The sequence below is a fragment of the Staurois parvus genome, unplaced genomic scaffold (genome assembly GCF_062004578.1).
Source record: "Staurois parvus isolate SC_StPar_1 unplaced genomic scaffold, SC_StPar_1.0 ptg000090l, whole genome shotgun sequence".
NCBI classification, from domain to species: domain Eukaryota; kingdom Metazoa; phylum Chordata; class Amphibia; order Anura; family Ranidae; genus Staurois; species Staurois parvus.
The window spans coordinates 14,939,006-14,964,851 of NW_028317886.1; the positions used below are offsets into that span (position 1 = coordinate 14,939,006).

Here is a 25,846-nt window from a genome sequence, read left to right on the forward strand (position 1 = left end):
ATACTACACAAACATTAGATGTTGCCATGGTTTAATTGCACATAACATGTAAACATTCACAGTGCAGGGAGGAAAAAGTATGTGAACCTTTAGACTTAATAACTGGTTGACCCTCCTTTGGCAGCAATAACCTCAACCAAACGTTTCCTGTAGTTGCAGATCAGACCTGCACAACGATCTGGAGTAATTTTGGACCACTCCTCTTCACAAAACTGTTTCAGTGTAGCAATATTCTTGGGATGTCTGGTGTGAATCGCTCTCTTAAGGTCATGCCACAGCATTTCAATCGGGTTGAGGTCAGGACTCTGACTGGGACACTCCAGAAGGCGTATTCTGTGCTGTTGCAGCCATTGTTTTGTTGAATTACTTGTATGCTTTGGGTCATTGTCCTGTTGCATCACCCATCCTCTGCGGAGCTTCAGTTGGCGGACAGATGGTCGTACGTTTTCCTGCAAAATGTCTTGATAAACTCTAGAATTCATTTTCCCATCAATGACAACAATCCGTCCAGGCCCTGAGGCAGCAAAGCAGCCCCAAACCATGATGCTCCCTCCGCCATGTTTTACAGTAGGGATGAGGTTTTGATGTTGGTGTGCTGTGCCTTTTTTTCTCCACACATAGTGTTGTGTGTTCTTCCCAAACAACTCAATCTTGGTTTCATCTGTCCACAGTATATTTTGCCAGTAGTGCTGTGGAACATCCAGGTGCTCTTTTGCAAACTTCAAACGTGCTGCAATATTCTTTTTGGACAGCAATGGCTTCCTCCGTGGTGTCCTCCCATGTACTCTATTCTTGTTTAATGTTTTCCTTATTGTAGATGTGTCAACAAAAATGTTAGCATGTGCCAGAGATTTCTTTAGGTCTTTAGCTGACACTCTGGGATTCTTCTTTACCTCATGCAGCATTCTGCGCTGTGCTCTTGCAGTCATTTTTACAGGACGACCATGCCTAGGGAAAGTAGCAACAGTGCTAAACTTTCTCCATTTGTAGAGACAGTCTGTCTTACCATGGACACATGAACACCAAGGCTTTTGGAGATACTTTTGTAACCCTTTCCAGCTTCTTGCAAGTCAACAATTCTTGATCGTAGGTCTTCTGAGAGCTCTTTTCTGCGAGGCATGGTTCACATTAGACAGTGCTTCTTGAAACCAGTAAACCCAAAACAGGTGTGTGTTTTTTAAGGGCAGGACAGCTGTCAGCAACACATCCAATATCATCACACTGATTGGAGTTAAGGTTGGCTCACACCTGGCTCCAATTAGCTCTGGAAGAAGTCATTAAGCTAGGGCCTCACATACTTTTTCCTCCCTGCACTGTGAATGTTTACATGTTATGTGCAATTAAACCATGGCAACATCTAATGTTTGTGTAGTATTATGTTCAGCAGACTGTGTTCTTCTATTGTTGTGACTTAGATGACATTAAGAGCACATTTTATGCCCAATTCATGCAAATCCCACGTAATCCCAAGGGGTTCACATACTTTTTCTTGCAACTGTATGCTAGTCTTTCAACAGAATATGCTGTAACACCAAAATTTATGTATAAAAAATTTATCACAAAATGAATCATTAATCACTATCTTGAATGATATGCTTCTTGAATCATTGGCTCAATGTGCAAAGGCAAACAAATATTCTCATTATTTTTTTCAGGTGGTAGGCCTGTAGGTTTGTGGGTTGGTATCTGTACCTGTGCAGAGCAGACATGGGTCCAGATTTGGAACCATTACCTTCTTGAATTACAAACCACACTAGACCATATGCCCTCAACTTGAGGTGAAGTACCCTACCTGGGGGAATCCCCCTGGCAAACCACCTTGTCCCAATGTTGATGAGAACAAGGGCTTCTTCCCCACAACCCTGGTCCAATGTCTTTGGGAATCTGCATTGGGGAGCTTATTGGAATCTGGAAGACCCTTTTAAAAATAAGGAGCCCACCAGATTAATCTTAAATTATAAAGTAAGGGGTACATAGTAAATAAAAACACTTTTAACAAGTATTTATTAACCCCTCCCCCCATAAAAAGTCCAACAAAATAAATCAAGCCCACTGACTCACCAAAAATCCTGCTCACCAAAAGACACGTTCAATTTGTTGCTGCATTCACTGCAAGTGTACAAAGGGGATATGCCAAATTATATCATAGCTCAAATATCGCTTTGGTCATATATAGTCATTGTCCAAATATGGCCATGTGGTCATATTTGTTCAGTGATGCCAGCACTACCTCTGCTCCTTTGTTTACAAGCAAAGTATTTCTGGCTGGCAAATGAATGGGGCTCGATGATGTTACAAGTTGCTAAGGATTTAACAGCTATTGACAGAGGAAGCTGTCATATATAGTTGCAGTTAAAAAAAAAACTATAAGTTAAACGTTTAATACATCATTCCTACTTACTATGTGTTTTAACTCATGAGAACCAATTTCTCTTCTTCAGTTTCAAAATCATAGCTAAATTGAAGTTTAACTTTATATAAAGTAACTTTTATTTTAGGACTACTGGTTTTATAGATTGCAAAGTTAATAAAAAAAAACTGGCAAAACGTTTATATGTAAAACACAGACCTACAGCAAAAAAGTTGCTACAGCCATTATCTAATTTATAGGATAAGTGTGACTGTTGTTTAAAAAATAATGTAATGTTTTATTCTTCATATGTATAGGTTATTCCAGTGTATATCCCCAAATTAGACTGAGCTGCTGTGTTTGTTGCTGAATATAAAAAAAATGAATCCCAGATTTATATCATTAAGGTTCATGGATTTCTTTGCCTGGAATCTTTTTGGTAGTACAGTAAATGCACTCCCATAATCGTTAGGAAGAAATATGTACCATAAAAACCAACGCTCACAAAATATTAGTCATATTTCCTTATAGTGCACCTTCATCAAGTTTAGAGGGCCTCCAGGGAAGAGTAGTTTCTTTGCAGCTGTGCAAGTTGAAGTTTGTTCCAGGACTGCTGAAAATATTTTGTGTTTCCTCGTTCTTTGCAGCCAGTGACAGTCCCTCTGGAGTTTTTAGCTGGCCGAATATTTCCATTATGCAGGGTGACATTGATAGGTCACAGAGAACGAAGTCACAACCTTGAAATAAAACTAAAGTCCCATACTTTATCTTTAGCCACCAAGCATTGCTCCCTCTGGAAGATCAATTTAAAATATGATTCATTTACTGTATTTATTTACACCAGTGGGGACAATGGAAGAGCAAGATTGTGTATGTCTGTAAAAACGATTACGGCATTATAATGGGCATCTTTCTTGTCTCCAGTTTGTAAAGTTTAACCCCATAAGAACCATATAAAATTTCAAGAGAGTTCAGTCATTTGTATACTTGAATTCAATATCACATCACGCTACTTTATGTTGTTTTTTTAAAACAGTTAGCTTAAAGTTATTGTCAGATCAGCAGACCAGACCCCACTTTACATTAAAAACCCATTTAAATTAAAAAAAAAATGAAAATATGCTAAATAGCAAATATTGACCTTCCTCCTTGGTAACAGCAAAAGGGCCCTATCAGGTTGAAGCAAGACTGCAACAAGTATTATGATTTCAAGACATGGGATGGCAACAAAATTAGTCAGCGGTAGTGTTGGGCTCAATGTTCGAGTTGATCGTAGGTTCGACTCAAACATTGGCTGTTCATGTGTTTGCCGAGCACACGAACGGTAAGGGTGTTTGCCCACCAAGCGCCGTGCAATGCACTGTGCTCTCACCTGTGGTCAGGTGCAATGCTTTGGCTAATCAGAGCACAATGCACTGTGAGAGCCATGATTGGCCACATTCATGGTGACTTTGGCCAATCATGGCTCATGGCTAATTTCACGCACTACGCTATATAATGCTGTTTACACTGCAGTCTTATGTAGTGTGTTGCTGGACACTGCAGATTTTATTAAATGCATGAGGGGTTCCCCCTAAAAGCCCTTACAGGCCTAAAGGGGACTTTTAGGAGGAACCCCACCCCAAAAATGAGGGGAAAAAGTGTGCAGTTCCCCCTAAATTCCTACCAGACCCTTGATCTGAGCACAGGCCTTGCAGGGCAGGAAAAGGGGGGACAATTAAGTGCCCCCTCTGCCTGTGGCTTACCAGGCCATGTGCCCTCGGCATTTGGTCGGTGTCCCTATGTCATTGGAGACAAGGGCCTCTTCCGCACAACCCTGGCCCAGTGGTTGTGGGGGTCTGCAGGAAGGGTGGCTCCTTAGTATCAGGGTACCCCTTTAAATAAGGGGGAACCCTGATGCTGCCCCTCTTTGTGCATGAGTGAGAGGTACTTGTACCCCTACACATTCAGTAAAGGGTTAAATTTAGATCAAATAAAGACGCCAGACTTTTGAAAAATTCCTTTAATTGAACAAAAAACAAGAGTTTTTGACAAGTTCTTTAATTAAAAAAAGCAAAAAAAAAATGGTTCCATCAATGTAATCCATTGTCAGTCATGGCATCCAGCATTGTCCTGACTATGCCAACTTGCCGAAATTTAAAACAAAATCAATGCCCACCGAGCACTCATCGCAATATGACAGGTCTGACAGTCAGATGTAAACAATTGGGTGGAACTAGTGGTGATGTCCTTGAATACTTCGCCGCTAGCCACGCCTATATGTTTACATCTGATTGGCAAATGTAGGTAGTTTAAGGGGACCCCCCCAGGCATGATATTTAAAGGAATTTTTCATTTTTATTTTACTTGCAATGAAAAATGACTGCCCCTTTAAAAATGGCTGCCCCTTTAAAAAGGATACAGAGAGCACACTTGGGTGAGTGAAAAACAGTTTTCGATTTTTTTTAATATAAGTGCCTGGGTTCTCTATAAGTGCCATGGATAAGGATAGACAGACATTTGCCAGGAGTTGGGCTTTAAGGTAGAAAAATGTAACAAATGTGAAATAATTGTTTAATAATAAAAATCTTGCATCAATATTTCTCGTGACATTGGTCGATTTCATGATGTGTGGCTGTGTGTGTGTTTTTTCTAGACATATAAGTGTTAACCGCTTCCCGAACGCCCTTTAACAGAACTACTGCCACAGGGTGACAGGGCTGCCCAAAATCACATATCTATATGTGCCATTGGCAGCTATAGCTGTTGATCACCAGGTCCTGGCCAGAGATTCACAGCCAGGACCCAACGATCGCCAAGGAACACTGACAGGGGAGAGGTCTGTATGTAAACAATACAGATCTTGCCCCTGTGAGCACCACCATGCTGCTTTGTAAAACAGGCCACATAGTAAAACAGCACACAGTTAACCGTTTGATCTCCCCAGATGTTAACCCCTTCCTGCCCAGTGTCATTAGTACAGTGTCAGTGCTTTTTATTAGCACTGATAACTGTATTAGTGTCACTGGAGATGTCTGTGGCAGTTAGTTCCCCCCAGTGTCAGAATGCCCGCCGCAGTTCTACTATAAGTCGCTGATCGCCACCATTACTAGTATAAAAAAAAATCCAGTATATATACTGCCATTTGTAGATTCTAACTTTCATGTAAACCGATTAATCTACAGGTATTGGGATTTTGTTTTAACAAAGACATGTAGCAGAATGCATTTTGGCCTAAATTTATGACGAAATTTGATTTATTACATTTTTTTACTGGATATGTTTTATAGCCAAAGGTCAAAAATATTGTGGTTTTTTTTTTCAAAATTGTCAGCCTTTTTTTTGTTTATAGCGCAAAAAAAACAGAGGTGATCAAATACCACCAAAATAAAGCTCAATTCGTGGGAAAAAAATACATACATTTAATTTGGGTGCAGCGTTGCATGACCGCGCAATTGTCAGTTAAAGTAACACAGCGTTGTATCGCAAAAAAATGGCCTGGTCAGGAAGGGGGCTAAATATTCTGGAGGGCAAGTGGTTAAATAAAGAGATATACATGTTCATCTGTTACCAGCTGAGTCAGTATTTATATGCTAGGCTGTGGCGTCAAACCCCTGGGCATTTTTACAAAACAGCCATTTTCTTATAGTGAATGCATCTGCTCCAGGTTCCAGGTTATCTCTGGGGCTTTCAGAAGGTGTAAGACTTCATTTGGGCTTTAAGGCATATTGGCTTGTATCCCTGTAACAGGAGAGCCAGGAAGCATGCATCCCTGTTTTATTTTGATACCAGCCTATTGCCATCAAAATTATATTTCTGGAAAGAGGGCCAAAAAATCAATGTGGCTGATCTTTCAAACACAGGCCTGGCATTGAAGGCAACTTTCCTCTTCTGCACTTCAAGTGACCAGACTAAAGGTGAGAGGTTTTTCTAAAACCCATTTGCCTTGACCAGTGGTGTCAGGTAAGTATTTGATTAAAAAGTGCAATTAAAAATAGTAACATTTATAAAAAGTTTTTGAACTAGCTTTTATTCTACAAAATAAAGGTAAAAATATATCTACTGAAATATTTGTATCTACTTCTTCAGCACTTCAGGTAGTTACATGGTTAATGCTGCGTAGGCCCAAGAAGTATACATTACATTATAAGACAGACATATTGTTAAACATTGATGCTCAGCCATGGAAACTGGGGAATAATCTGTTTATTTCAGTGTTTTCAAGAGCTATATTTACATGATACGCCTGCAGACTGTCAACAAACAATAAACTTACTGTACTGTATCCTGCGCAGACTGACAGCATTGATAAATACGACTAAAACATCTGACTTCTGCAATTACATTTCATTTTCCAATACAGTACATACAATGCATTTTCAAAATGACTTCAGACCTCGAGTAATTTTTACTTTAGATTTCTAAAACTGTTATTAACCACTTTAGTACCACATTATAGCTGAAATATGGCTACAGTGCGGCTCTCTTGTTATGGGAGGGTGTCTATAGACATCCTCCTAGAACCCTACCCCCTGCGCAACCCCTCTGGACACGGATCAAAGATCATGATAATCTGCAAATCACAGCAGCCATTTAGCATGTGATCAGCTGTGTCCACATGTAACAGACTTTGCCGGTTATCGGCAGTCCTTTCCTCACACGGTGTGTCTGCGTGAGGAAAAGACAGCCGATACCCGGCAAGGCTTTCAGTACTTTCTTTACACTGATAATCAGGGCACCGATCATTAGTCCCCTGATCAGTGCAGCCCTGTCAATGGCCATCAGTGCACCTTATCAGTGCCAATCAGTGCCTATCAGTGATGCCTATCAGTGATCATCACTTCCACCTATCAGTGCACATCAGTGCCACCTATCAGTGACCATCAGTGCCACTTGTCAGTGCCTCCAAATAAGTGCCTCCTTATTAATGTCCATTAGTGCAGCTTATCAGTGCCCATCAGTTCCACCTATCAGTGCCCATCAGTGCCACCTATCAGTGACCATCAGAGCCGCCTACCAGTACAGCCTATTCAGTGCCTCCTCATCAGTGTCCATTAGTGCAGCTTATCAGTGCCCATCGGTGCCACCTCATCACTGCAGCCTCTTTAGTGCACATCAGTGCAGCCTCATCAATGTCCATCAATGCAGCTTCATCAGTGCCCATCAGTGCACTGTCTAAAAATAAAAGTAAAATAAATCCCTGAAATCTGATAATTGACCTGTGCAGGAAGGGGGAGAAAGTTCCCTAAGGGATTAAAGCTATTTTTTAAATCTTTAATGAAAATTAGGTTGACACTGCTGGAAAAACTCCACTAAGCGTGGGGTGGGGGGTTCGGAACACTTCTCCTGCATTACAAACAGGTAAGCAAAAGGGTTCCTAGTTTATACAAATTACAAAAGAGAGTGGGGTGGACTGGTGCACTGCAGCTATAACTACATGCTCATGTCATAGTTTAAAATTCCATTTTGACAACAGATTACCTTCAAAGACATACATCTAAAGAATCTGACTTCTGCATTTACATTTCATTACAGTACATTTTCCAGTATGACTTCAATATTCATGTCAATTTCACTTTAAATTCCCTATAACTGATATGTAAGCCATTTAAAATCCTTAACTTAAATTAATTTGATGCTCCTGGAAGAACTCCACTAAGCATCATGGGTGTGTTTTGAATAACTCTCCTTTATAAAAAACAGGTAAGTAAAAAGGTTCCCAGTCGACCAAATTACTGAAAAAAGGGAGTGAGGTGGACTGGTGCACTCCAGCTATAACTACATACCCATCTAAAACCTGTGTATGCCTGTATGCATTTCATAATTTAATATTTTATTCTGACCACATACTACCTTCAAATAAATATAAATATATATATATATATATATATCTCACGGAGGTGGTTACACCCCACACATTTTTGTAAATATTTTATTATATCTTTTCATGTGACAACACTGAAGAAATTGCACTTTGTTACAATGTAAAGTAGTGAGTGTACAGCTTGTATAACAGTGTAAATTTGCTGTCCCCTCAAAATAACTCAACGCACAGCCATTACTGTCTAAACTGCTGGCCACAAAAGTGAGTACACCCCTAAGTGAAAATGTCCAAATTGGGCCCAATTAGCCATTTTTCCTCCCGGGTGTCATGTGACTCGTTAGTGTTACAAGGTCTCAGGTGTGAATGGGGAGCAGGTGTGTTAAATTTGATGTTATCACTGTCACTCTCTCCACTGGCCACTGGAAGTTCAACATGGCACCTCATGGCAAAGAACTCTCTGAGGATCTGAAAAAAAGAATTGTGGCTCTACATAAAGATTGCCTAGGCTATAAGAAGATTGCCAAGACCCTGAAACTGAGCTGCAGCATGGTGGCCAAGACCATACAGAGGTTTAACAGGACAGGTTCCACTCAGAACAGGCCTCGCCATGGTCGACCAAAGAAGTTGGGTGCACGTGCTCAGCGTCATATTCAGAGGTTGTCTTTGGGAAATAGTCTTTGGGTATGAGTGCTGCCAGCATTGCTGCAGAGGTTGAAGGGGTGGGGGGGTCAGCCTGTCAGTGCTCAGACCATATGCCACACACTTCATCAAATTGGTCTGCATGGCTGTCACCCCAGAAGGAAGCCTCTTCTAAGGATGATGCACAAGAAAGCCCACAAACAGTTTGCTGAAGACAAGCAGACTAAGGACATGGATTACTGGAACCATGTCCTGTGGTCTGATGAGACCAAGGTAAAAACTTATTTGGTTCAGATGGTGTCAAGCGTGTGTAGCAGCAACAGGTGAGGAGTACAAAGACAAGTGTGTCTTGCCTACAGTCAAGCATGGTGGTGTGAGTGTCATTGTCTGGGGCTGCATGAGGGCTGCCAGCACTGGGGAGCTACAGTTCATTGAGGGAACCATAAATGCCAACATGTACTGTGACATGCCAAAGCAGAGCATGATCCCCTCCCTTCGGAGACTGGGCCCCAGGGCAATATTCCAACATGACAACGACCCCAAACACACCTCCAAGACAAACCCTTCCTTGCCAAAGAACCTGAGGGTAAAGGTGATGGACTGGCCAAGCATGTCTCCAGACCTAAACCCTATTGAGCATCTGTGGGGCATCCTGAAATGGAAGGTGGAGGAACGCAAGGTCTCTAACATCTACCAGCTCTGTGATGTCGTCATGGAGGAGTGGAAGAGGACTCCAGTGGCAACCTGTGAAGCTCTGGTGAACTCCATGCCCAAGAGAGTTAAGGTAGTGCTGGAAAATAATGGTGGCCACACAAAATATTGACACTTTGGGCTCAATTTGGACATTTTCACTTAGAGGTGTACTCAATTTTGTTGCCAGCAGTTTAGACATTAATGGCCGTGTGTTGAGTTATTTTGAGGGGACAGCAAATTTACACTGTTATACAAGCTGTACACTCACTACTTTACATTGTAGCAAAGTGTTATTTCTTCAGTGTTGTCACATGAAAAGATAGAATAAAATATTTACTAAAATGTAGATATATATATATACAGTTGCAAGAAAAAGTATGTGAACCCCTTGGGATTACGTGGAGTTTTGCATGAATTGGGCATAAAATGTGCTCTGAATGTCATCTAAGTCACAACAATAGAAGAACACAGTCTGCTGAACATAATACAACACAAACATTAGATGCTGAGATTGGTTTAATTGCACATAACATTTAAACATTCACAGTGCAGGGAGGAAAAAGTATGTGAGTCCCTAGCTTAATGAGTTCTCCCAGAGCTAATTGGAGCCAGGAGTGAGCCAACCTTGACTCCAATCAGTGTGATGATATTGGATGTGTTGCTGACAGCTGTCCTGCCCTTAAAAAACACACACCTGTTTTGGGTTTACTGGTTTCAAGAAGCACTGTCTGATGTGAACCATGCCTCGCAGAAAAGAGCTCTCAGAAGACCTACGATCAAGAATTGTTGACTTGCATGAAGCTGGAAAGGGTTACAAAAGTATCTCCAAAAGCCTTGATGTTCATGTGTCCATGGTAAGACAGACTGTCTACAAATGGAGAAAGTTTAGCACTGCTGCTACTCTCCCTAGGCGTGGTCGTCCTGTAAAAATGACTACAAGAGCACAACTCAGAATGCTGCACGAGGTAAAGAAGAATCCCAGAGTGTCAGCTAAAGACCTAAAGAAATCTCTGGCACATGCTAACATTTTTGTTGACACATCTACAATAAGGAAAACATTAAACAAGAATGGAGTACATGGGAGGACACCACGGAGGAAGCCATTGCTGTCCAAAAAGAAGATTGCAGCATGTTTGAAGTTTGCAAAAGAGCACCTGGATGTTCCACAGCACTACTGGCAAAATATACTGTGGACAGATGACACCAAGATTGAGTTGTTTGGGAAGAACACACAACACTATGTGTGGAGAAAAAAAGGCACAGCACACCAACATCAAAACCTCATCCCCACTGTGAAACATGGCGGAGGGAGCATCATGGTTTGGGGCTGCTTTGCTGCCTCAGGGCCTGGACGGATTGTTGTCATTGATGGGAAAATGAATTCCAGAGTTTATCAAGACATTTTGCAGGAAAACGTACGACCATCTGTCCGCCAACTGAAGCTCCGCAGAGGATGGGTGATGCAACAGGACAATGACCCAAAGCATACAAGTCATTCAATAAAACAATGGCTGCAACAGCACAGAAAGCGCCTTCTGGAGTGGCCCAGTCAGAGTCCTGACCTCAACCCCATTGAAATGCTGTGGCATGACCATAAGAGAGCGATTCACACCAGACATCCCAAGAATATTGCTACACTGAAACAGTTTTGTGAAGAGGAGTGGTCCAAAATGACTCCAGATCGTTGTGCAGGTCTGATCTGCAACTACAGGAAACGTTTGGTTGAGGTTATTGCTGCCAAAGGAGGGTCAACCAGTTATTAAGTCCAAAGGTTCACATACTTTTTCCTCCCTGCACTGTGAATGTTTACATGTTATGTGCAATTAAACCATGGGAACATCTAATGTTTGTGTAGTATTATGTTCAGCAGACTGTGTTCTTCTATTGTTGTGACTTAGATGACGTTCAGAGCACATTTTATGCCCAATTCATGCAAAACTCCACGTAATCCCAAGGGGTTCACATACTTTTTCTTGCAACTGTATATATGTTTTATTATTATTATTTATTTATTTTTTAAAGCAAAATAATGTATATTATTTGTTCACTTAAAATCCAATGTATTCTCTGTGCTTTGCAATATTTTGCAGAGAAAAACTCACCTGCGGTGTAATGAATCATCAAATCATCAGAAGTATACAGCTTGCTATTAAAGAGCTGTCCAGAAAATTTATGGGACCATTGGAGTGTTGGTAAGCCAGAAATCCCTTACCTCATCCAGACTCTGCTGTAACATCAACACTTCTCCATCCACACTGCTCTCCTTAATGTCACCATAAATTTGGAGGCCTCCGTCTTATGCAGCATGTGTTTTCTAGATTGAAAACATTAAACTTTAAAGAAATGGATGAGAGCACCAAAACTAAACAGCATCCATGTTTTTTTTAAATTTAATTTAAAACAGAAAACACATAGCCTTGGTGTGACCTGTATGATTACCCAGGACATGATCCTCTGGAGAGGTCGCACAGCTGGATTTGTAATGGCCATCTCTATATAACACATACGGTAGCAGAAATATTCTATCACCACTGATTTACACCTGTAATATGCACTCTCCTGTCATATTCTGTGACACAGAAGCTGTCTCACCTACCTCAAAGAGTTTTAACAAATGCAGAAAATCAGTCTTGCAAGGTAAAGCAGCCATACAACATGAACCATATCCCCTTTGCTACCTGCCTATGACTGACAGCTGGCAATAGCAAATCGGTGGCTTCGAAATATTGGCACTGTGTGTAAAATCTGCTGGAAAACATTCTGATGTATGTTTCAGAATACGAATAAAGGAGCTGAAAGAAAAGTTCCCTACATAAGCTGCTTTCATAATATCAGCTTTGGTAACAATGCAAGGCTGTTCAGCTTGGAGCCACATACTACATTTTTGACCAGGGTGACACAAACTGAGGCTGAACCCACTTGCATTAAATTGTCCTGAAATGCACAGCAATGTTAGGCTCCCTTAATTGGCATCTGATTGCTGCTTACACTAACCTTCCCTTTGCTTACCTACTTAGTTCATCCACCAGAATAAAGCGAACTCCAGATATGAAGGCACATATGACTCTCTCTCCCCTTGGGTGACCAGGCACCAGCATTGTCATGTGACGAGGGATGGGAGTTCATATTTTTGTGTAAGCTCTGACAGGAGTGACTTTGAGCTTACCCAGGGCTGTTACTCTATGCTTCAGCAGTAGACATGTGCAAAACGAAAAAATTAGTTTTGTTTTGGAACATAAAGCGGATCTCCACCCAAAAGGGGAAGTTCCGCTTTAATGCTTTGTCCCCCGCTCCCCATTAAGGATTGGTACCTTTGGGGAGCAGGTACCCAAATTTGACCCACTTCCGCTGTGATCACCTAAGGCGATCAGAAGTGGAAGTTGTCCTCCCCTCCCTCCCCATTCACAAAGCGCAAGTTGTTACACACTGAAGATGCTGACACCAGGAAGAGAAGACGGCCGGTGAAACCAGCGGTGGTGAAGACACTGCTGGACCGAGGGACAGGTAAGTGGCTGTAATTTAAAAATCAGCAGCTACAGTATTTTTTTTTTTAGGTGGAATTTTGCTTTAAGTTATTAATTTCATTTTATTGCATCCGTAACAAAATTTATTTAATTTAGTTTTGTTTTGTTTATTCGTTTGCGACCGGATTAAAATTTTTACAGTGGATTCAAAGTATTTGTATCACAATTTAATAAAAAATATTGAATTGATCCAAATTAATTGCAGATAATTTCTGGTTCTGTTCTATTTGGAATTAGAATTTCAGAAGATGGTTATACTCTAATTTATTCAATTCTATTAAATGTTTTGCTATTCTATTCTTTTATTTTCTAATATATGATTTTCTATTCTGTTATTTTATTTTATTTTATTTTCTATTCTAGTTTTTTCTTTTCTATTCTGTTTTACTATATTCTGTTCTATTCTTTTCTATTCTATTCTTTTCCATTATTCTCTATTCTATTTTTTCTATTCTTTTCTATTCTATTCCATTCTATTCTAATTTAGTCTATTCTATTCTTCTTGAAAATCAAATTTTGGAAGACTGCTATATTCTTTCTATTTTGTTCTATTCAAATCGATTCTATTTTTTTCTATTCTATTCTCTTCCTTTCTATTCTATTCTTTTATTTTCTAGCCTATTATTTTCTATTTTATTCTATTCTGTTTTATTCTATTCTAGTCTTTTCAAATTTCGAATTTCGGAAGATGGCTATATTCTAACACTAATCCACATCGGGGGTGACTTACTAAAGGCAGATAGACTGTGCACTCTGCAAGTGCAGTTGTTTCAGAACTTAGTAAATGAGGTAAAGCTCCACTTTGCAAAGAATACCCAATCAAGTGCAAGGAAATTTAAAAAAACAGCATTTTTTTGCTTGCACATGACTGGATGATGGAAGTCAGCAGAGCTTCTGCTCATTTACTAAGCTCTTTGCGAAGTGCAAAGTGCACAGTCTATCTGTCTTTAGTAAATCAACTCCACTTTCTTTGAAGGAAATCAGCAAGAGTAAGCAATATGTTTATATTTCGATTTGTTTTCTAATTCGATTCAAATTTGATTCAAATCAAATTTGGCAAAATTTTGTTTCAATGTGTTGGATTCATTTACATTCATTACTATTGTAATTCAGAAATTCTGATACTTCTGAATCTCCGAATAACAAAAATTTTGTCTGAATTTTGATTCAGAACAAAACAAACCACACAGGTCTGTTCAGCAGGCAAACAGGGTGAATGGGGAAAAAGCGGTAGGTAAGAATAAGTAGCGGGATGGGAGATGGGCAATTACATGTATTGCATGGACATAGGTTTATCGATGTCCCACAGATTTTTAGTAATATATGTATCTCACGATTTCCACAGCACATTTCTGCTGTATAGCTTGTTGGAGAAAGGGGGAGTTGTAATGTCACTAACATATCTTTGTATACATAGCAATAGAAATGAGGCTAGCCAAAAATGCAAGTTGGTCTGGGTAACTGAGAGTTTAAATTTCAGGAGGTAATCAGGGAAAAAGATAATTCAAATTTCAAACTCAGAGTGATTTCTCCTATATACAGCTGACTTCTTAAACATAATCCTAGAGAAACAACTGTGTTTTGTTAAGTCCTTTTGTCTAACATGACAGTCAGTATAAAGCTAGTGTAAAGCAATATCTCTGTTTGTGTACAGGCATAGGAATGAATCTTATTACTAGCTTGTTTATATACAGTAATGTAACTTTTTTTTCATTATATCTTTAGTGATGCATCAAAAAAATTATAACATTTGCACATTTATAAAAAGTAAATACAAGCTTTGTTTCCCCTAATATGCTCACCATTCTTAAATATGCATATGTATAAAACATCTATTTAATCAACAATAAAAAAACCATATGTTAATGTTATCAAGGTATTTGTGCTCTATTATCTCATGTTGGAAAGTAAAATAGCTGACTCTAGGTTACTTTATATCTTACCGGTACTGCACCTGCTTTTTTATTCCATTCTGGAAGAACATTGACTCCTTCTGTAAAATGTCTATTCCTTTATAGAAAAGTAACATTTTCTGTTTCATGGGCAATTTGAATGTCATGGTGGTGTTTTTTCTTTCAAGTACATGCTGGAATCATAAAAAAAAATTCACCATTTGTGTTATGCTGAGTCAATTTGTCTACAAATGGACACCCCCCCCCCAAAAAAAAGCCCTTTAACCACATGCCGCCCAGCCACTGTAGCAATACGGCAGCAGGGCGGCACGGGCAGGCACGGGCCGTGGATGTCAGTCACCGGGTCACAGCCGATCGTTACCGGATATGTCCCGGCGATCGGCGGCAATACCTGACAGAGAGCACAGCTGCAGTAGCTGTGCTTTCTGTCAGTTCCCTGACAGCTCCAGGACAAGCTGATCGGGACAGAAGAGTTTCTCTCTCCCGATCAGCGGTGTCCCCTGCAGTACACACCCCCGCCCCCTAGTAAAACACTACCCCTCACACAGATAACCCTTCCCTGAAAAATAAACTTAACACCTTCCTCCCCAGTGCCATTAGTACAGTGTCAGTGTTTTTTTTTTTGCAGTGATCACTGTATTGGTGTCACTGGGGATGTCAGTGACCCCAAGTCAGTACTTCCCAATGTCAGAATGTCCGCCGCAGTCCCGCAGTCCCGCCATAAGTCCCTGATCGCCGCCATATGTCGCTGATCGCCGCCATTATTAGTATAAAAAAAAACTAAAAATCCCAGTATCTTTCCCGCCATTTGTAAACGCTATAACTTTCATGTAAACCAATTAATTTACACGTATTGGGTTTTTTTTTTAGCAAAGACATGTCGCAGAATGCATTTTGGCAGAAATTTATGACTAAATTTGATTTTTAAATTTTTTTTTACTGGACATGTTTTATAGCAAAAAGTCCAAAATATTGTTTTTTTTCCTCAAAATTGTCAGCCTTTTTTTTTATAGCGCAAAAAATAAAAACCGCACAGGCGATCAAATACCACCGAAAGAAAGCTCAATTTGTGGAGAAAAAAAGGATGTAAATTTTATTTATGTACCGTATTGCATGACCTCGCAATTGTCCGTTAAACTAGCACAGCGCTGTATAGCAAAAAAATGGTGAAAATTGCAGTATCTATACCATAGTTTGTAGATGCTATAACTTTTACACAAAGCAATCAATATACACTTATTGGGATTTTTTTTACCAAAAACATGTAGCAGAATACATTTTGGCCTAAATTTATAACCAACTTTGAGTTTACTATATATTTTTTATAGCTGAAAGTAAAAAATATTGTTTTTCTTCAAAATTTTTGGCCTTTTTTGTTTATAGCGTGAAAAATAAAAAGCGCACAGGTGATCAAATACCACCGAAAGAAAGCTCTATTTGTGTGAAAAAAGGACGTACATTTTGTTTGGGTGCAGCATTGCATGACCGCGCAATTATCAGTTGAATTAGTGCAGCACCGAGTAGCAAAAAGAGGCCTGGTCATTAAGGGGGGTAAATCCTCTGGAGGTCAAGTGGTTAAGGAGAAAAAATGCCCTGTAAGAAGAGCTGATGGCCTTGCCTTATAAGAGCCCCTGTACATGTGAGCCCCATTTGAGAACCTTTTCAATACCTATTATTATTATTCCATATACCTTTAACCCCTCTTGCCATGGTGCCACATACACTATCTTCATAATAAATTCATGAGAAATATAAGCAGGAATTGTTGGTATGTGCCACTTCCTAAAATGACTTTTGTTTCCTTTAAGTGTTTTCTCACTGGCACAATAAAGTCAGTATATCAGTTTGATCGGAATGGTTTTCGACTTAGATTTCATTCCTTTGCTCTAATAACAGATAATATCCCTTGTCAGAGAAGGAGGAAACCAATAAGAAATCAATACGTAAATGACAGACATGGAGCGCACATGTCCGTAGGTAAGCTTCTTTACTCCTTTATAATTTCTTGCCTGTTCATAATTTAATTAACCAATAAGGAAGTAGTATATTGCCCAACTGGATAAATGGCATAATTGTTCAATTAATGTAATTACATAACTTACAAATAAAGTAATGTTTTCGATAATGTCATTAAAATGGACAGGATTTGAGAACATTAAAGTAAATTGGCAAGTCCAGGGGAGGCATTTTTTTTTAATTGAAAAAAAAATTGTTTTGAATAGCAAAAAGCAAGACAGCAAAATTGTGGATTACCAGGGGAGGAGATTTTTATAGACTATTTTATATCACCACCATCACTTCTTGTGACATTAGTAGTTCCAACATACTCAGTTCTATCCCCACCTACCTTAAAGCATTAAATCCAAAAACAAAAATTAAATATATAGCAGCTTCCCGGTCCTTTAGGTTTGGTGGCTGCATTAATGTGTTTGTATGCGTGCGTGATTCTATTTTTCTGACAATTCCCATAGCCCAGTATATATACATTATTTGAAGTTGGCAGCAATCTCATCTAGTACCTTTTCCTGGGGAGGGAGTTCCACAGTTTTATTGATCTAACATTAAAGAACCCTTTCTACAATTTAAGGTGCAACCTCCTTTCTTCTAACCTCAAATTGTGGCCTCGTATCCTCTTCATGGTCCTTACATTAAACAGTTAATTACAGTTACTGAAGTCAACTTTAGTATATTTGCACATTGTTTAATATCTCATTAAGCACCTTTTCTACATAGTGAATAACTCTTCTTTTGTTTTATTACCTCTTACTTCTACTAATTAAATTATTTTTCCACTTCCTTTAATATGCCAAGATATCCAGCAAAAGTTTAGGTTGGTGGGTCAAACTATTTAAAGTGATTGTAAATGTTTTTTTTTTTGTTAAATAGCAAACAGGTTTATACTTATCTGCTCTGAGCAATGTAATTGCGCAGAGTGGCCTCGCACCTCCTCTTCTTGGGTCCCATGCTTTTGCTTCTGACTCCTCTCCTCCACTGAGTGCCCCCATAGAAAGCAGCTTTCTATGGAAACACACATGCAGGCTAGAGAGCCTCGCTGTCTGCATTTGTTGACACAGACAGCAGAGATCAGACCACCCCCACTCCCTCATCACTGGCTTTGATTGAAAGCAGTGGGAGCCAATGGCTCCTGCTGCCTTAGCAAATCTAGTGAGTCCAGGAATTAAGGGGAGAGAAGAGCTGCAGACGTACACAGCGCTGGTTCGATTAAGGGCTCAGGTAAGTAAAAGTGGGGGTGAGGGGAAACACGGATGCACACATATTTTATACTTTGGTGCAAGGAATGCTTTAAGATAAAAGATGTTTAGGCTTTATAACCACTTTAACACTGACAGAGGTGCTTACAATAGTTACTCCTTGTTCTATAGTAACAGATTACACTTCATGAGACAACAGCAGCATTATAATAACACTACAAACAATAGTTATATTTGACAATCAAATATAACCTTACATGATGTGAATTCTACCTGTCTGCTGGCCATGTCTTTCCACAACTTCTTGGATTTCCTGAAATAAATAGAGTCTGATGACTGATGAGACTCTCCCCCATGTACAGATCATTTCACAAGCAGTGTAATCAATGAAAGAACTTTTCTCAATGGAGGAGGAAGAAGGAGGAGGAGCATGATCATCTATACTACTGTTCTACCCGAAGACTCTAAGCTATTAACCATTGCAAATACTATTTCTCAGTAGTAGAAGGTAGGGGGCGGGGATCTGATGTCACACACACTGCACAGCTAGAGCACAGAGATCATTGAAACCTGAAACCCGAGTGGATGGAATGGACACACCCCCCTCTACCCAGAATCATAAGCATATAAGTCAGCCAGCTGCTGTGTGCTGGAGCAAGGGTGGGCTGTCATGTAGATAGCAAAGGGAAAAGAGAGCAGAGAGAAAAGACACTCTCTGCTTTGGATTGAGGCTAATACACACTATAAAAGGATATGCCTTGTTCACTTTTCTTGTTAGAGGTTTACAACCACTTTAAAGCAGAAGTTCACCCCAGAATTACTCTGTGAACAGTAAACAGCAATGTAACCCATGTACCTTGATAAATACAATGTTTGCCATATGGCCACACTCCATTTATCCATCAATCAGTACTGGAAATTTAGGGACATTTATGAGTGGGCTTCTGTGATCCTTTTATTGTAGACAAAATGTGCATTTCACCAAAAAATCTTAACCCGATGTAGTGGGTGTACCATCATTAGTGCCAATGCATAAAACAGCTGTATTTAGAATGCTTTTATCATAAATAAATGTGAACTGTTGTTCATATGCCCAGTTTCCAGAGCTGGATGGCATTTGGTTTGCTAAAACACTGTGTATCATCCTAGATTGTAAGCTCGAAAGAGCAGGGCCTTCGATCCCCTCATGTTTTGCATTGTATTGGTATTGTTCTGTCACATGTTCTGTCCCCCATTGTAATGTACAGCGCTGAGCGAACTATTGGCGTTTTATAAATACTGTACAATAATAATAATCACAAACATTTGCCATTTTATAATTTTTTATAAATGCCCTTTTCAACTTTTTTCATGCTTCCTGTCTACATGAATGCACTGCAGAGATGGCTGTGTAGCATTTATTAGAACAAGTTTACTGGTGATGACAACAGTGGAATGTGCTTATGCAATGTGAACTAGTATGGCTCCTTGTTGTGCCCATTGTGGGGAGTGTGTGTCAGGGCAAAAAAACAGAAGAACATTTGGGTAACAGGAAGGGTGTTGTCACCTTATAACAGGAAGTACCTGCACAAGGGCCATTATGGCAGGATCACCAGGTTTTATTTTAATTGAAGCCACAGGTTTAAAAGTGCTGCTTTCCATCCCCTTTAATATCCTTACCCAACCATTTAGACAAACAAATCCGTTATGGGTCTTTGTCTAATTTTAAGCTTAACTATTCTAAGTCTGAAACTATGGGGATCAAGGTAGGGGATGATATGCAAAGCCATACTGCTCGTCCATCTCCCATATTCATTATCTCAGAACAAACTAAATTTTAGTCCCTTAAATGAGAGAAAGTCCATTAAAAGAGATTTACAAAGCTGGGACAGAGAATGTTCACCTGGTTTGGCCGCAACAGCATTATTAAAATAAATGTGCTTCCTCGATTGTCGTACTTGTTGAAGGCCCTAACAATTCCACTTCCATCTGGCTTTCAGGAAGATTTGAAAACCAGATTTCTAAAATATGTGTGGGCAGACAAACCCACACATATTAAACGCTCTATCTTACCTCCACAAAAAGTAGGGGGAATGGGTTTCCCAGACCCAGTTAAATATCACGAGGTAACACAATTAGATTGTTCAATTGGTGCACCAAATCTGACTACAAACCTTGATTTAGATTGGAACAGTCTCTGATCAAACCTTCATTAGTAGGACTTCTGTGGTGTCCCAAGCCATCAGATCTTACAATAATTAATAAAAATCCACTACTGGCTGTGACTTTCCAAACTCTTTGTGTGATATTTCATACCACATCCTTTCTTTTTCACCTAGCCCTATGCTATCTACAGTATATTAGGATCTGAAGAACTTAGTTATAGTTGATTTGACGCACAATTTAATGCCCTCACATTGAAGGTACTCTTTTGCCCAATCCATTTCTTTATGGTCAACTGTCCTTGCACTAGAAGGGAACTGGAGACTAAATTTATGTCCCAATTGGGTTTATTACATCAGGCTCAGATGAGTAGTTTCTTGCATGACCTTCCTGAATCTTATAAGACCATACCTACTTCTAACTAATTTGAACAACTTTACATTGATAAAAATATCATATTAGACACTCCTTATCACTCTTTTGTTCTTCCTTGACCAACACATAGATCAAAAACCATGCTTTTCAAATTGAAGGGAATATGACTTTGGAATTTAGTTATCTCAAGCTCAAAAGAACAGCATAGTTCTCTTTTCACTTAAAGCCTCCATGGTTTGTAAATATTAAGAACGTGGTTACAAACATTTAGCCATAGGGTACAGAACTCCCAAACTGTATATTCAACCGTTGTTGGAGATGGATAGGGGCTGATGGCATCCTTTTACATATTTTGGGGGGAATATCCCAAATTACATGAATTCTGGGAACAAAGATTTCTATTGGTGTTTTTCTCAGAATAGAAATCTGGCAATTTATTTACTGCATGATGCTCCATAATCTATCAAGAAATACAAGGGTCCGCAAACGTGCAAACTACAACGAAAAACCCGTAAGTGTTTCACAAAAAAGTGCAAGTGCAAAAACACCACACAAAAAGTGCACTTAGGGGTGTGCTTTGTCCTACCCCCAAAGGGGTTGGACCAATACCCTGATCCCCCGGGGCACGAAGCTCCTGACGGGAACAAGGTTCCCATTTGGTCCTCCTGGCCAAAAGGCCTGGTGGACCACCGTTCCTTATGTCCAGCCGAAGCCGGACATCCAGTACTTGGTCAGGGGGCTCTCCCGAAGAGAAAACCCCCTAGGGATCAGGGGAGGAAGGAACCAAAAGGCCACACATCTTCCCCCTAGACTTCAGGGCAGGCCCGAGAACCCACACCCTCCATCATGTGAAGAAAACACACACATAAGTAAAAAGTGACAAACGTGGGAGTGAAAAAATAAATAAATAAATCTATAAAAATAAAAAAGTGGTCATGCCGAATTGTGCACTGACCAGGCCCTGAGGCCTGTAGCAAAAAAATTGCCCAGGACTTGGCCAAAAGGCCCGGTCCTAGAGGCGCAGTGCAAAAAGTGTTTAAACCCAGTGACCATGTGCTCTTTCGCAACGTGGGGTCCCACACCCAAGTGCTACTCAGAGCCCCCCTGAGGTGACTACTCAGAGGGCACTGTGTTTGCGGACTCTCTGCCTTCCCAGCCCCTGGCCAGACAAGGTAGATCCGTCCAAATCAGGAGGTACTGGGTCCTTCCAGTTTTCTCTGGGGAATTACTCGCAGGGCCCCAGCTTAACTTGTGGCGCTCCCCGGTTTCTGTGCCCCCGGTATTAGCCTTCCAGACCCCCATCATACCAGTGAGGGTACTATACAACAGCCATCCCTGCAAAGCTAGAATGGCCGGGAGCACCCCCACTGGACACTGATAAGAACAGATACTACACTTGATCTTAGCCAAAAGGCCGAGAAGCGATGAAATACAAGGGTTCACCACTTAAACATTTACTCAGTGCTGCCATGTGCGAAATGTGGAAACACAGTTTACCTCCCACCACCTCACAGTGTCTTGCTAAGGCTATGGAGATCCAACAAACGGAACAGCTTACTATGACTCTGAAGGAGCAAGATGAGAAATATTGGCAAATCTGGATGCCTTGGTTTTCCTACAAGGACCAAACCCCTCTAGCTTCCCCACTGAGGAGTACACCTTGAGCCCTTGTAACCAATGAAATACGTGGAACTGATTTTAAGACATGGAGATGGGACAGAGTTACATGGATTGCCCCTTCCTCCCTGCCTCCTTCCCTATCCCTCTACCTGTTTATGTCTGTACCATCCTAATGGCCTATCCTCTCCCTTTTCCTCCCTCATTGTACACCTTTTTCTTTTCTCTTCTACCTTATCTTTGCTATTCCTTTCTATTTAGTGATTTACATTTAAAACTTGAAAATTAATGTTATTTCCTAAACAAAGTGTTTAACATGTTTCTATTGTTTTGTTCATGTATACTATTTGGTCTTTTTCTCTTGAATAAAGGATTTGTAAAAAAAAAAAGTTTCTCTTCTTATCAGCAAGTTCCCTGTTAGCACAGGAGCACTGCAACAAGATTGACTGGCTCATGGTGCTACTTCTGCCTCTTCCAGTCTAAGCTCAGATGTACAGTGACTGTAAGAGATTGATACCCCTTGTCAATTCAGGTACTTACACTGTTTGTATTTGGAAAAATGACAGTGCATAATGTATTTTCAAATACAGAGCTGCCTCAATTTGCTTATTGTAAAACTGCTTGGAGTTCAGCTTTGAATAATTGGCGATAAGCATTCATTTCCAAATATGAACAATTTTAAACTTTCATATAAAACTTTCATATAAAACGCTGTGTTTGTACCACACATGTAAAATGGCTGCTAACCCCCATTTTTTAACTAAGTGATACTTTTTTGTCTAAAGGAAGAAACAAAGAAGCACAAACTATATGGGATCAAAAGCAAGGCTTATGTTTATGAAATTTAAAGAATACTTTAGCATGCTACCCATTTTCTTTTTCTTTTTGGCAGCATCACCAACATATATCTGTAGTGTGTCTTAAAATAAAAGTAATTTCACCGGCCCAAGCTGAAAGATTCAAACCCTACAAACTTAGATGAAATGATGACCAGGATTCAGGAATGTTTAAAAAAACGTTTTTCCTGTACAATATTAATTAGCATCTGGCATATGTTTTAAGCTATCCTAATGTCAAATAAAGATATTTGGCAGAATTATTTAAAAAATAATCTAAGTGCAAGTTGTATTACCATAAAAGAGAAGTGTATATTAAAGGGGAAGCCCATGACATTTGATTTAAAGGATAAGTTCACCTTTTGTAACATGTTACATGTTACACCCATAATCAGGGCATAACATGTTACAATTGCACTAGCCCCTTCACTCCCCCAGTCCCTGTTTTGACAACAAGCTGGGGATCTCCTACCCCTGTTCATTGCCACAATCTAAAGGAAACATGGCTGAGTGGGGCTCTGCCTGCCCCGACCGCCTCATCCATTCACAGTGTTCTGTGAATTGGAAAACTACAAGTTCTGACAGCCTTTGTGGCTATCGACTTGTTGTTCTCAATAAAGTACCACAGTGCTGTTGAGTGCTGTGGTAGTTCATTTTCTGTTCCTGTCAGTGTATGAGATATGAGCAGACAGATAAACTGACAAGTCTGCAAGAGTCTTGCATGGCACCTGCAATTTACTGATGGTGGGTGCAATCCTTTACAGGCTCCAAGTAAAAAAATTAATAAATGCACATTTTTTTTTACCTGCAAAAAGATGTGCATTTATTTATTTCTTTTTTGTAAGGTGAACTTATCTATTAAATGTATTTTTCTAGTTTTTCTTTTGTGCATATTATAGAATGGCTTTCGTTTACCTCCAACTTTAATCTGTATTTATGTCATAGGCATTTACTTTTAACAGACTGTTTCAGCCTAGCACAAGAATTGATGTGATGAATAGTTAGCAGATTCATTGTTCTCAGTTATGATCTATAATCACAAAAATTAAAATATGTCTTTTTGTGGGCTGATTTGGAAAGATTCATTTTTACTAAAATGGATACAATTTGAAACTATACTAAACAAATGAACCCTATCAAAAGCTAATGATGCATTTGTAATGTAGTGATGTTTCATAACGGATACCTTGACAGTGACAACTCAAGGTGTGACAACAGGTAAGTGTACAGGTTATTTGTTTTTCCCTTGTAATTAGTATCTTTTCTGATATGCCCTCTCCCTGGTTCCAACAGAAGTCCTAACCTGATTGTAAATTCGCAGACACCCAAACCCTTTTTACTGCAACAATTGTCAATATTTTCAGCAGACCCTCTGCTTCTTTAAAAATCAGAGCAGCTAGCTAATATCTAAGGTCGAGCTTATCCAACATGGGAAGAAACCCAAAAATAGACCCAGAATATGCTGGAGATACAAAATCTCTTATCTAGCTAGAATAAACCTTGGAATCTTCTAAATGGAGCTTGAATTTGGCATCAGCCAAGGCTATCTTGTACAACCTGCTGCCTAAATAATGGCTAACAAGATATATGGCACAGATGAGAAGAAAAAAGTTACCCTTGTATAATATGTTTAGCATATTTGGAGCACACAGCTCCATGTTTTACAATGTGCAGTTAATAGTTAGTTATCATTTATAATGTCCATTTATTACCTGATTTGTATTAGCTGCCTGATTGAGTCATCGTGATTTTAAAGATACTACTTCTAATGTATAAGTTACACTAATAATCTTACAGTTAATGTAGATATCATTTTAAAACACTGAACACAGATGTATGACTGATGACAGAGCGGGTCAACTGTGGAGTATTAAATTGTCTGGTAATATAATTAAACTAGAAGTGTTGTAAGACACAATAGTGGAATGTTAAGACTTTATGCATTCCAAATTGTTTTTCTACATTGCACAATTGCTATTGTTTTCTAAAAAGCCTTGATTCTCAAGACACCATAAAAAGTTAAATACTTTTAATTATGCATCTTATCATGAAGTTGCTGTGTATGTGAAATGCCTCACATGAAAACTTGACTGACAAAAAACATTCCAGGAAATCCCAGTAGAAATACGAAGTCCAAAATGAGTTGGAGAGCGTCTCGACCAACTGGGAAGAAAATACTTGGTTGCCAAAAACAGAAAAAAGTGACATTCAAATATGCAGAATACATATGCATCAAATGAAAAACAGTTCTGTTATAAATCAATCACATAGATGCTAACTTTTCATTCCAGTGTTTAGCACGTGTGCACACTTTTCTTGAAACTATGTGCTGGATTTTGAATAGGTCAGATATGTGTTAGATGTGAACTTTGATCTTAGAACTGAGACAACAACTGCTGACATTTGTGTCATCAATTTGCTTTATTATTGCTGAGTAGTAATGCTGAAATGTTTTAGGAACTTTGGTATTTCACAAGACTAACGTTTATAGAGAAGATGGAAAAAGGTATGAATCTCAAATAAATATAGTATAGCCATATAGGTGTAAAACATATGACTAAAGTGTATAGAAAAGACTGAGCATTGCATGGATCTAAAATTAATATTGTAAGAAGCCAATAGGTATATAAATAGGACTAAAATTCACAGAAAATATTTTTCATAATTAAACAAGAAGTATCAGTCACTTCCAAACAGTAACAGCTTCTAGATTGCAAAGAAAGGCCAAAACTCCAGTTAAAC

At 39.4% G+C, this 25,846-nt stretch overlaps 1 pseudogene; it reads right to left on the reverse strand.

Annotated features, from left to right (window-relative positions):
- Nucleotides 1–21,916: 21,916 nt before the first annotated feature.
- On the reverse strand, nt 21,917–22,077 carry LOC149468273 (U2 spliceosomal RNA; annotated as a pseudogene).
- Between the last annotated feature and the right edge of the window lie 3,769 nt (nt 22,078–25,846).